This window comes from Pan troglodytes, chromosome 11 (assembly GCF_028858775.2).
Source record: "Pan troglodytes isolate AG18354 chromosome 11, NHGRI_mPanTro3-v2.0_pri, whole genome shotgun sequence".
Taxonomy (NCBI): Eukaryota; Metazoa; Chordata; class Mammalia; order Primates; family Hominidae; genus Pan; species Pan troglodytes.
This window is the reverse complement of record NC_072409.2, coordinates 3,898,876-3,912,526: the sequence shown is the minus strand read 5'-3', so window position 1 is coordinate 3,912,526 and position 13,651 is coordinate 3,898,876. Positions and strand designations below refer to the sequence as shown.

Here is a 13,651-nt window from a genome sequence, read left to right as displayed (position 1 = left end):
GAGGAAATGTCTGCTTCAGAAGGGTTTGTGAGTGCAGTTCCATGTGAATGGAACCGAGTCGCTAATTGCTTTGCTCACCTCTTCTCTGCCTATCCAACTCCTCTCAAAGTCTCCCACTGGGACTGTGGGTTTGCCAGTTTCTTCTTGGAGGCTTTTGATTTTTACCTTTAATTTTCAGGCTGTGTTTTAAGTCTATGCAGACTGGTTTTGTTTTCTTTTCCCAGTGAATTGAACTCTTCATTGTAGCAAGGCAACAATTCCTAGTGATGCATTTTGTCTGCAGATACTCTGTCTGGCTTCCTCTGGTTTGCTGTTGCATCTTCTTTATCTGTTTACTTCCAACCTCTGCAGATCTTTATGTTTTGAGCATTTTCTGTAAACACCATGAAGTTTGATTTCTCCCCATAGTCTGTCAGCCTTTGTCTTTCTACTGCAGGGTTTAGTCTATTTAAATTTAATATGATTGCTTTATATTTAGGTTCAAATAGACTACTTTTTTATTTTTAGCTGTTGCATATTTTTCTCTTCTATATTGTCTTCTTTTGGCTTTAAGTCTTTTTTTAATTTCTATTTTCTATTCTATTAGTTTAGGAGTTCTGTACCATTGCTGGTCTTTTTGTGGTTTATCTAGTAGTTGCAATATACATCTTTAGCTTCTATGAGTTTTCCAGGGCTGCTATAATAAATCAACTAACCGTGGTGCCTAACATAGAGAAAGTTTATTCTGTCCCAGTTCTGGAGGCCGGAACTCTAAAACCAAGGTGTTAGCAAGGCCGCACTCCCTCTGGAGGGTCTAGGGAAGCCTCCTCCAGCTTCTGGTGGCTTCAAGCATTCCCTGGCTTGTGGTTGCATCACTCCAACCTCTGCTTCCGTCTTCATGTGGCCTCTTCTCTGTGTCGCTCTGTGTCCTCTTCTTTTCCTGTAAAGTCTCAAGTCATTGGATTTAGGGCCTACACTAACTCAGTATGATCTTACCTTGATCCTTAACCATGTGCATCGGCAAAGACCCAATTTCTAATTTAGGTCTTGTTCTGAGGTTCTGGGTGGACATGAACTCTGGGGGACCCTATGCACTGCATTATACTTACCAAGACGCAGAGTTAATCAATACCCCGACAGCACAGGAATCCCACACGGAACCCTGAGGCTCCACATTTACTCCTCGCTGATTTCTAGGTATTTCTGTTCTGTCTTGTCCTGTTGTAACCCACAGGCTTTATTTGTTTTTGCAGCCAGAACTCCTTTCAACTGACCCACTTCTGCCAGGATGCATGCCCACCTTATCCCCCTCCTCTCAGTTCTTCCACCTAGAATCATGTTTCATGGGCCCGGAATTTACCTTTTAGGCTTTTAGTAGAGACACTCTGTTGTTGAACTCTCTCGGGTTTTGGTTTTCTGAAAGTGTCTTTATTCTGCCCTCTTTCTTGGCGTTTCAGTGGGGTTTTCTTTCAGCTCATCGAAGACGCCATGTCATGGGCTTCTGGTTTTCATTCCTGTGTTTGACAAGTCAGATGTCAGCCTGCCTGTCTGGCAGGTAATTGTCTCCGTCTCTGGCTGCTTTGAAGATGTTTCTCTTTGTTTCTGCAGTTTCACTAAGATGAGTCCAGGTGTGGATGGCTTTTTATTTATCCCACCTGGGGTCCACTGGGCTTTTTTTTTTTTTTTTTTTTGAGACGGAGTCTTGCTCTGTCACCCAGGCTGGAGTGCAGTGGCGTGATCTTGGCTCACTGCAAGCTCCGCCTCCCACGTTCACACCAATCTCCTGCCTCAGCCTCTCAAGTAGCTGGGACTACAGGTGCCTGCCACCATGCCCGGCTAATTTTTTTGTATTTTTAGTAGAGACGGGGTTTCACCGTGTTAGCCAGGATGGTCTCGATCCCCTGATCTCTTGATCCGCCCGCCTCAGCCGCTTTTTTACATCTGCGGCTGTGTCCCATCAGTTCTGTGAAATCCCCAGGCATTATCTCTTAAAACATCATGCTGCTCCCATTGCCTCTTCTTACCTTCTGCAGCCTGGTGAGATGACATGAGACCTTCTGACTTTCTTCTTCGTGCCTCCATACTTCTCAGATTCCCCATCCTCTTGGCTCACTGTACAGCATTCTCTAGAATTTCTTCTAACCTAACCTGTCTTTATTTATTTTTTATTTTTATTTTTTTGAGACAGAGCTTCGCTTTTGTCGCCCAGGCTGGAGTGCAGTGGTGCGATCTTGGCTCACTGCAATCTCTGCCCTCTGGGTTCAAGTGATTCTCCTGTGTCAGCCTCCTGAATAGCTGGGACTACAGGTGCACGCCACCATGCTGGGCTAATTTTTGTATTTTTAGTAGAGATGGGGTTTCATCATGTTGGCCAGTGTGGTCTCAAACTCCTGACCTCAGATGATCCACCGCCTTGGCCTCCCAAAGTGCTGGGATTACAGGTGTGAGCCACTGTACCCAGCCCTAACCTATCTTTAGTTTATCAGTTCTTCTTCAGTTGAAGTGAACATACTATGAGAATAAATATTAAAGCCATAATCTTAATTATATTTTTACCTTAGCTTTCTACTCCTTTTTCACCAAGTCAATGCCTGTTTCTAGCTTCCTGCTTACTATTTTCAGTCTGGCTTTTCTTTAAGCTCAATAAAAGCATAGTTGTTTTATGATACATGCCTGATTTCTTTAGTATTTGAAGTCTGCGTGTCTGTTTCTGCTCTCTGTTTTCTCTCTTGTCTCTTACTCATTGGATTTTGTTCCCCTTTGTCCTTGTACTGAGACCTGCCTGTGTTCTTTAGTATGTAATATGTGGAGGTTCTTTGAGGCCTAGGATGAAGGTGAATTTTTCTGGAAGGGATTTGCGTTTGGTTCTTCTGGGCCACCGCAGATCCAGGGTTACCTTGCTCCAAACTCATTGATGGAGCATCTTTAATTCGCCGGGAGATGGGGGCTTGTGCCGCAAGGCTGGCTTGTGGTTGCCATTTTCAGCGATGTGCCCACCCCAGCCCCACCCTGAGCTCAGCACCAGGGCAGCGTTTCTGGTGGTCTCCTGAGGTGGGGCATGGGTGGGTTTGTTTCTGTCTGACCTGCATCTGAGGGGCGTGCAACTTGTGCCCCAGCTCTGTGAACAAGGCCTCCCACTGGCCTCCTCGAGTGGGCCCTGGGCTTGGCTCTGTGCCTTGCATAAGGCCTCTGAGCCCATTTGGTTCTGCCATAGGCTCACGACGAAGGGCGTTGCCGGGCCCTGCTCACCTCTTTGTGGCCCCACCTCCCTTTAGATGGCATCTGCTGATTCCTTACCATCTGGTCACCTCTTTGCTTTTAAAAATATTGTTTTCAGCAGTTTTGTTCCTCGGTGAGTGATTGCACTGATTAACCTAACCTGGTGCTTTACCGGAAATGTAAGTTAAGGGAAGGACTTGGTTCCTTCTCTCCATGCTTTGCACATCCCCATCATCAGCAAGTCAGCCGAGCTCTGGGGTAAGGGCCCTCCCTGTCCCATTGCCCTCCCTATCTGTCCCACCCCATGGCCACTCCCCGTCCTACCCTGGTCTCAGAAGCAGCCTCCTCATTGCTCTCTGGGGCCACCCTTGCTCCCCAACAGTCAGAGACTTTGAAAACACAAATCGGAGCCCCTCCCTTTCCTGTGGAAAGCCCTCCTGTGTCTCCACTACAGTCAGGATGAAACTGAATTCCCTCGCCGCGGCTGAGTCTCATGTGATTTGGCCTCTCTCCAGCCCTCCGGCCCCATCTCCCCACCGCTCACTCACCAGCTGCCTTAGCCTTCGTGCCATTGCTCACCCATGCCAAGCTCCTTCCCATCTTCGTCCTTTCCCCATAGTCTGGAAGGTTCTTCCCCCAGCACTTTGCAAGACTGGGTCTGTCTCATCCTTCAGGCCCTTCTCAATCTCGTCTTGTAGAGAGGCCCTCCCAGAGCCCTCTCAGCTCCCGTGCCCTACCCGTCAGCTCCTTTCTGACCTCCACGTTCTCCTTCTTTCATTACTGCTGTGGCTCACCACGGGAAACTAGCATCTCTTCCCTGATGAACCTGCTTGTCCAGCTTCCTGGACAGTGGAGGCTCACAGGCATCTTGGCACCCACACCGTGCCTGCACCCAGTAGCTGCTCAGGACGTGCTTGCTGGATAAATGAGGGCATAAGTCTCTTTGCATGCTGCTCATGGGAGGCAGGGATGGGGCTTAGCGGCCTCCAGTTTCCATACAGACTTTTGGTAGAAGGTAGCTGAAGGCAGCAGATGGGATGTGTTTCCAGATCTGACTTGGTTTACTCTCTCCCCTGTTAAGAAAAATCATCTAGCCTGGCGCAGTGGCTTATACCTGTAATCCTAGCACTTTGGGAGGCTGAGGCGGGTGGGTCACTTGAGATCAGGAGTTTGAGACCAGCCTGGCCAACATGGTGAAACCCCGCCTCTACCAAAAACATGAGAAAATAGCCAGGTGTTTTGGCATGCGCCTATAATCCCAGCCACTCGGGGGGCTGAGGCAGAATTACTTGAACCTGGGAGGCAGAGTTTGTGGCGAGCTGACATTGTGCCACTGCAGTCCAGCCTGGGCAACAGAGTGAGACTCCATCTCAAAAAAAAAAAAAAGAAAAGAAAAGAAAAATCATCCTTTTTCAAGTATCTTTTCCAAGTCATCCTGGGGCATTGTATGACAGGCCCTCGCAAGGAGAATTTACTTATGTAGAGAAATGTAGTGTGCCTGTGTCCGACTTTGCTGTTTCCTATTAATTAAGGATTCAGACTCTGTAAAGTTACATTAACTGGTAGATTTGTATTTGGTAGAAAAGAAGACGGTTACGGCCATTGCCTTGTAGCACATTAACCAGTTTTACTTCTGTGAAGGTTTACTTCGGTGAAGGCGTTGCAGAATGCCCTTCCAAGTCCTCAAACAGCTCCAGGAATGGACTTTCCCATCTTACGAGTTTCTGTGTTAATGAGCTAATAAATTTTTGGTATGTATTTATTTTATATTTGTACAAGATCCCTGCTCTTTCTGAAAATTATACTCTGACAGCCTCCAAGAATGGTGACAGAAACTGTGGCTGTTTACTGTCCAGCGGGTCCTTGCCTGGTTTGTCTGGTGACAGGCCTCAGGCCCCCGTGGCTGTCTGTCAGCTGTGGGTCCTTGGACAGGTTGCCTAACCCCTGCACTAGCTGAGGTCCTCTGTGCCCCAGCTCCCTCATTTATAAATGAGACGATTACACCATCAGTCTAAGGCTCTTAAAGGGGTAAATGAGACCCAAGTCAAGTGCTTGGTCCTTCACTTTAGGCATAAGAAGTACAGTAACTATAAGAATGATGATGATAATAGCAAAGCTGTTGGTCTCTGTACATCTCCACTAGCAGCAGGGAAGGCCCGATTTAAAGGCAGACGGGTCATACAGACACCCTTGGCCCCCACCAGGCGGTCTTAATGCACTTTACAAATAAGGGTCCTCAGAGCAGAGCCCCTCGGGTATCTCTGCCCCAGTCCTTGGGCCTTCTCTACACGACAGTGAGGTGACTGTTTTTTTTTTTTATAGCTTTATTGAGATGTAATTGACACTATACAATTCACTCATTTAAAGTGTACAATTCAGTGGCTTTGAGAATATTCACAGCTGGGCAACTGTCTCCACCATCAATTTCAGATGCTTCTGTTACCTGAGAAGCACCCTGTACACCTCAGCCACCTGCTTCCCCTCCCGCCTCCTCTCCCTCTCCTTGGCCCCAGCAGCCATCAGTCTATTTTCTGTATCAGTGGATTCTCCTACTCCAGACGCTTTGTATAAGCGGAGTCATGCAGCACCTGGCTGCTTTCACTCAGCACAATGCGTTTGAGGCTCATCCGTGTGGGGCCAGCTCACTGTTGGCTGACAGGTGGCCCCTTCTGCAAGGTGGGACTCCTTGGGGCCCTAGCCCAGCCTGGCTCCCCCTAAAGCTGGCGGCCCCGTTCGGGCTCTGCTTTTCTGTATTGGCTGGTGCCAACCCTGCCCTGAGGGGTATCCTGTGCCCCGAGGACACCCCCGCCTGGCAGCTGCTCCCGTAGCCAACTGGTACTACCGCGCCTTCACCCAGCTCAGGTCCCTCCCCACGTGAACAGAGGGATCATGGAGGTCAGGGAGGCGGATGGAGCCTCAGGACCTCATGCAGGTAGATTTCTTGTCCCTTGTCTCACCAGCTGCTGGTGGCTTGTCTCCCTCCCATCCAGCAGGCAAGAGGCAGTGGTTCATGTTTGGGGGTGGTAGGGACTTCGGAGAGCCTGGAAAGGCAGGAAACACCACCTAAAGGCTCTGGGGGAGGGGGTGCAGAGTCCCACCAAGTCCTCGGGGACAGTGGGGCGGCCTTTCATTTGGTATTTCCCCAGCACCAAGTATGTACAGGCGCCACGCTGGGGGCTGGAAACAACACGAGCAAGGCGGGCACCGTGCCCACCCTCGTGGGGCCGAGCCAGTGGGGGAGGCAAAGCAGACCGGCGGTTAAGGCTCGGTTGGGTGGGACTGTGATGGGGCAGCTGTCCTGACACCGCTGTCCCCTTGGGCCCACCCAGTGGTGGGCTGCTCACGGGGTGCCTCCCGAGGCGCTCCTGGCCCGGGAAGGAGGCCGCCGTCTGTTTCCACTTAGTGGCCTCCCAGGCCAAGATGATGTCATTGCAGCTCGGCCTGGCGGGCGCTGGCGCCGGGCCACCAGTGACAGCTCAGCTGGGAGCCCCAAGCTAATGAGAAGGGGGCCGTGGCTGCTGCGGCCATGGTGGGGCTGCTGCCTCTCATCCCAGAACCACGGCCTCATCCGCAGAATCCGGGCCTGACCCCAACAGGCAGAGTAGGCGGCGGCCAGGCTGCAGGAATGTGGGGTGAGGTGGTTCACTAAGGAACTGCACCTGGTGGGGGCGGGCGCAGCTGGAGCCAGGGCCTCGCGCTGTGGCCCTCCTGTTCTAGGAGGGTGCTTCGCCAAGGAGCTCTGGGCCTGGCCTGCAGGCGGCTGTGCTGCTGAGCTGTTGCTCACTGCAGAGTCCATGGAATTGGCAGGCCTGGGCACCGTCCGCTGAGGCCAGGTCCCCAGGCCTGGACAGGGAAGCCATTTCTCCCCAGCCACTGCGGCTCACCTCTCCCAGGGCTCAGCTTTCCCTGCTTGATATGGGCTGGCTCTGTGTCCCTACCCAAATCTCATCTGGAATTGTAATCCCCACCCGTCTAGGGAGGGAAGTGGTTGGATGCTGGGGGCAGCTTCCCCCATGCTGTTCTCATGATAGTGAATGAATTCTCACGAGATCTGATGGTTTTATTAATGGTAGTTTTTCTCTCTCTCCTGCCGCCATGTAAGACTGGCTGCTTCCCTTTCTACCATGACTGTGAGTTCCCTGAGGCCTCCCCAGACATGCAGGACTGTGAGTCAGTTAAACCTCTTTTCTTTATAAATTACCCAGTCTTGGGCAGCTCTTTATAGCAGTGTGAGAATGGACTAATACACTGCGGCCCACCTGTAGCTGTGGACAAGGCTGAGGACCAGGGTCTTGTCTGGCTCTGAGTGTCTACACAGCTAAGGGCTGCAGGTGGGGTTGGGCTGTGTCTTCCACAGAGGCCTGAGACCCACAAAGGACAAACCGTCACAGCCCTTGGTGAGGAAACTGAGGCCTAGGGAAGGAGAGCATTTGTACCAAGCAGGATGACATTGCCGGGCTCTGGCTGTGGCTGCCCTGGCACCAGTGTATACAGTCAGGCTATGAGCTGACACAGTAATCCCATAGCGAGCCCACGAAGGCAGATCAGTGCATTTAATCCTCCCAGTGACCCTATGAGATAAGATGTGGAGACTCAGAAACATCACAGAGGGGAGACTTGAACTCAAGTCTGGCTGGCCCAAAACCATGCTCTCGGCCTTTGCCTGCTTGCTCTTCCTGGCTGGTCAAGGGGTCCTGGGCCCTTGCACCGTCATACTGTGTAGCTTTGGGCATAAATGGTTCCTGAGCCACCGTGTCCTCTCCTTACAAAGAGACGTCAGGAGGATGAGGTGACAGATCTGCCTGGGGTACCACACTTGAGGAACTGGGAGTGGATGGGGTGGGAGCCTGAGGTTGCATGGTGCACACTGTCCCCGAGTGAGTGTCAAGACTAGGGAGCACTGCCACAGTCAGGGCCCAGCCTGGGGGTATGGAGCTGGGCAGCAGGGCCCAGTGGGCTGGCTGAGGGCCTTCCCTGGACAGTGACGCGTCCCTCCCCATCCCATGCATTGCATTCCTATTCTCTGGTCGGCAACAAACACACACGTGGCCTCTCCCTGTGCCCACGTTAAAATGTCTGCAGGGCTTTCTGGGAGGAGGGCTGCAGGCAGGCGTGCCGTGAATGGCCGGCGGCTCTGGCAGGGTGTTGGGCCCTGGACCGGTGTCTTGGACTGACTCTCACACCTCACCTGTCAGGTTGGAAGCGACACCGTGGCCAGGCTCTGTGTCCCTGTCACCCTTCCACACCCACCTGGCTGCTCCATGTGCTCTTTTATGTATGTGTATTTTTATCCCTAAAATAACTGCCATGTGCATTTGTTCTGCCCCCTTCCAGGTGTTTTTCCCTGCATGTGTCACACTGTGGTGGTCATGGTGGCCACACCATTTGTCTGCTGTCCTGGTCTTTAGTTGATATGATTTATTGGCCAGCCCCTTGGGGAGTTGGGTGGTTTTCCTATACATGACAGACAGCAGACACAGTCTGTCATGATATATTAAATATCTGTGGGCTATGGCATTGGGCAGACATTTCAGACTGACTATTCCCTACTGCTGAACATTTAGGTATTTTGATTTTTTCCTGTCCTAATTAATACTGCAAATAACATCTTTGTACATAGAGCTTTCCCACCCACTAAAAATACTTACTATTTTTTTCCTTAGGATAGGTTGAGCCTTTATTGGGCTGTTAAGGTGTCTTCCTAGACCTCAGGGGTGTCACTGAATTGGATCCATTATAACCCTCCATTCATCTGCTTGGCTCTCGACAGACTCACAAATGTGCTCAGAGGCCAAGTCACCCTGTGTGCCACCAGCCCGGGTGAGTGCGCCTCTGCCCTCCCACTGGCCTGGCTTTGTTGAAAGTGTCTTTTTCACGTTTTAACTATTAATAGAGAAGGAGATATGCCTTCTTTTCTCCAGAAGGAGTAAAATGTCCCCCTTATGTTTCTTTTCTTCTTGATTTAGGTGAGGTCTGTCTCAGTCTGTGGTCAGTTTTGCTCATTTGTCATTAAAGAAAGCCATGCTACCCACATGGTGCCCCTTTCCCTGCAAGGAGCTGTGTGCTGGATACCACATCGTCCACTGTCTGTCATTTATAGGAAACCCTCCTTTCTCAGGACACAGACCCTGGAGATGGAAAGGTGCTTGGGTGCCATCAGATACTTTTTTTATTTATGAAGATAAAATTTGGGAGAAGTCCAAAGTTGACACTAATTGTGAAAAATTCTCATAATACTAAAAGGTAGAGCTAAAAACACAAAAATCCTCTCACATCCAAATATGCTATGGCAACTGCTCTCTACCTTTTGGTGAACATCCTTGAAGAACTTTCTCCACACAGGTGCACAAATCTCCTTGAGAGATCTGGGCGAGTTCAACAGGCAGGGCAGACATAACAAATGGTCATCCATCTCCTTTGCAGGGCATGTGTGTTCATGTCATGTCACGATCTGTTCAGAGTACTGTCATCAGCAACAAAGCATGGCTCGGCACGCGGGCAAAACTGCACCAACTACGATGCATGGACACAGCACCCATCTAGCCCTGACCTGGTGGTTTGTTTGCGTCCCCTTGCTCTGCCCTACCCAAGGAGGATGGGGGGTTCAGTGTGTAAAAAAATAAAGTCTGGACTCATAGATAATATTATTATACTGTGGAGACAGGTCCTTTTTTTTTTTTTTTTTTTTAAAGCATTTTAAATATGGGAGAACCAGGCCTGGAGAGGTGAGCTAACCTGCCCCGGTCCCCCAGTGCGGGTAGGACAGGCTGGGGCTGGACCCTAGCCCCCTGATCCCAGGCCCAGGCTCTCTGCTCCTTTTGGCTGGAAACCTCCAGCTCTAAGGGCTAGTAGTGGTTCCTCAGGGCTGGGCTCTTAGCTTCTGGGGGCCAGGGGAGTTGGGGCAGTGCCAAGAGTCCAGGGATGGTAGCATTTGGTTTTTCCAGCCAATGCAGAAACAGCACCTGCTATAACCCCAGAGGCCAGATGACTTCCAAGAATGTACTGCTCAGGGTGGGGTCCTCTGCTGGAGGGGTGGGGCCAGAGACGGCAACCCCCAGGTTTGCTTTATCAGAGTGGAGGATGGGCCGGCCCCTGAAACCAGAGCCTGTGAGGTGCGGGAGCTTCCCTGCGCTGAGGGTGGCTCACCAAGCGCCTCTGCGTGGACGCTTGTCCCCCCGAGTTTCCTACAAGAGACACGAGGCAGAGCTGCCATTTGTCCCTGTTAGAAAGGAGGCTCTCCGCAGGTGGGGGTGCCCTGGCTTCTCGCTGGTTCATCCCTGGGCCCCTTCTCTCTTTCCGCTCCCACTTCCCCAGGCTCGGGGGCTGTGTCCCCTCAATGTGCCGATGAGGGCACGACATCTTGGTTGCTGAGCAACCAAGACAAGAACCAGAGCCCCAGGGCTTCCTGTAGGGGCTGACGTGGCTGGGCCTCACCAGAGTGACCAGGTCTCCACCTCTGTCTGGGCCCTGGGTTTTCTTGTCCTTGTGTTTGTGTGACGGCCACAGGGCTGGTGCCTCCGACCTGCTGGGAACCGTGCCTGAGCGGGTCTGTGCTCAGCGTCTGCTGAGTCTCTGGGCCTGGCAGAGGCTGCTTAGGAGGCCAAGCAGGGAGCACCCCTGACGCCCATGGGATCCCAGTGAGACAGTGCTGAACTGTGAAATACACTCCAACTTGTCCAACACAGCTTGGTTTTGTCCCCGTTTTTTCCCCAGAAGCCCCTTTTATTCATATTTTACCTATTTTTGGGTGCTCCAGACACATGCCGGCTCTGCTCCCTGGGAGAGCCAGCCCTTGGCCTGCCTGCAAAGGTCCCAGGCTCCTGGGAGGCCCCGTGTGGGGGTACACAGCACTCCCAGAGCTGGAAGCCTGCGCCATCCTCCCTAGGGGAGTGGCTGTCTCTCTGTCACTGCCTGGGGGCCGCTGCTCCAGAAGCTCTTTTTGGGGTCTGCTTTTACCTGTTTTCTTTCTGGGCTGCTTCCTCACCCCTTCCTCATTTTTTATTTTAATGAGAAAAGGTCTTGTCCTGACATCCAGGCTGGAGTGCAGTGGTGCAATCACAGCTCACTCCAACCTCCATCTCCTGGGGTCAAACGATCCTTCCTTCTCAGCCTCCCGAGCAGCTGGGATTACAGGTGCATGCCACCATGCCCGGCCCCATTTTTTTTTTTATTATGAAAGTTTTCAAGCATTCAACATTTCAAGCAAAGAATGAAATAATAGAACATGATTACCCATACGGCCACCACCTGGATTCAACAATGCACTCATCATGTTTCCTCCCGGCTCCCTCTCTGCAGCGTGGCCAGGGATGTGGCACCTCAGCTGGAGGCTGCAGCTCCTGTCAAGGGACTCTGCCTAGAACTGCCCTCTCAGAGCCCAGAATCTTCCCCGTTCCTTCTTCAGACCAGCTGGTGGGAGTAATGGCTCCCACTGTAGCTAGCACTGTGGGCATACCATTCATCTCAGGGTCCCTAACCCCGTCCAGAGAGTGTGTAAATTGTCCCTCTACTTCACGTCCCCAGCCACCCAGTCGGACTGGCCTTCTGACCGACCTCTCTGTGTCTCCTCCTCCTCCCCCCTCCTCCTCTCTCCTTCTTTCTTTTCCTCTTTTTGTGTCTTCCTCCTCCTCCTGCCTCCTTTCTGGTCTAATAACCACTTGGAAGAAAGCTGCAGGCGTCCTGAAACTTGACCTCCAAACAGGCGGATATCCCTCTCCTGAGACTAGGGATAGTTTCCTTCAGAATCACAGCATCAGCACCTGAGACACCTGATCATCCCCTCCCATCCCCTCCCATCCCCTGGGATCCACTCCGCATGTGAATTTCCTAATTGTTCACCTGACCATCCCCTCCCATCCCCTCTCATCACCTGGGATCCGGTCCACATGTGAATTTCCTAATTGTTCACCTGATCATCCCCTCCCATCCCCTGGGATCTGGTCCACATGCAGATTTCCTAATTGTTCACCTGACCATCCCCTCCCATCCCCTCCCATCCCCTGGGATCCGGTCTACATGCGAATTTCCTAATTGTTCACTTGACCATCCCCTTCCATCTCCTGGGATCCGGTCCACATTCAGATTTCCTAATTGTTCACCTGACCATCCCCTCCCATCCCCTCCCATCCCCTGGGATCCGGTCCACATGCGAATTTCCTAATTGTTCACTGGACCATCCCCTCCCATCCCCTGGGATCCGGTCCACATTCAGATTTCCTAATTGTTCACCTGACCATCCCCTCCCATCCCCTCCCGTCCCCTGGGATCCGGTCCACATGCGAATTTCCTAATTGTTCACCTGACCATCTCCTCCCATCCCCTCCCATCCCCTGGGATCCGGTCCACATGTGAATTTCCTAATTGTTCACCTGACCATCCCCTCCCATCCACTCCCATCACCTGGGATCTGGTCCACATGCGAATTTCCTAATTGTTCACCTGATCATCCCCTCCCGTCCCCTGGGATCTAGTCCACATGCGAATTTCCTAATTGTTCACCTGACCATCCCCTCCCATCCCCTGGGATCCGGTCCACATGTGAATTTCCTAATTGTTCACCTGACCATCCCCTTCCATCCCCTCCCATCCCCTGGGATCCGGTCCACATGCGAATTTCCTAATTATTCACTTGACCATCCCCTCCCATCCCCTCCCATCCCCTGGGATCTAGTCCACATGTGAATTTCCTAATTGTTCACCTGACCATCCCCTCCCATCCCCTGGGATCCGGTCCACATGTGAATTTCCTAATTGTTCACCTGACCATCCCCTCCCATCCCCTCCCATCACCTGGGATCCGGTCCACATGCGAATTTCCTAATTGTTCACTTGACCATCCCCTCCCATCCCCTGGGATCCGGTCCACATGCAAATTTCCTAATGTTCACCTGACCATCCCCTCCCATCCCCTCCCATCCCCTGGGATCCGGTCCACATGTGAATTTCCTAATTGTTCACCTGACCATCCCCTCCCATCCCCTCCCATCCCCTGGGATCCGGTCCACATGTGAATTTCCTAATTGTTCACCTGACCATCCCCTCCCATCACCTGGGATCCCGTCCACATGCGAATTTCCTAATTGTTCACCTGACCATCCCCTCCCATCCCCTGGGATCCGGTCCACATGCAAATTTCCTCATTGTTCACCTGACCATCCCCTCCCATCCCCTCCCATCCCCTGGGATCCAGTCCACATGCAAATTTCCTAATTGTTCACCTGACCATCCCCTCCCATCCACTCCCATCACCTGGGATCTGGTCTGCATGTGAATTTCCTAATTGTTCACCTGACCATCCCCTCCCATCCCCTGGGATCCGGTCCACATGTGAATTTCCTAATTGTTCACCTGACCATCCCCTCCCATCCCCTGGGATCCAGTCCACATGCGAATTTCCTAATTGTTCACCTGACCATCCCCTCCCATCCCGTGGGATCCGGTCCACATGCAAATT

The 13,651-nt window shown here is 51.9% G+C and overlaps 1 long non-coding RNA gene across 1 annotated transcript in view; it reads left to right on the top strand.

Annotated features, from left to right (window-relative positions):
* The window catches only part of LOC134807598 (uncharacterized), a 36,584-nt gene extending 26,739 nt beyond the window's left edge, over window positions 1-9,845 (top strand). The window contains exons 4-5 of the long non-coding RNA XR_010148485.1: window positions 8,867-9,018; window positions 9,622-9,845. This is a non-coding gene — a long non-coding RNA (uncharacterized LOC134807598). The remainder of the gene's footprint in view (window positions 1-8,866; window positions 9,019-9,621) is intronic.
* Window positions 9,846-13,651: the final 3,806 nt, after the last annotated feature.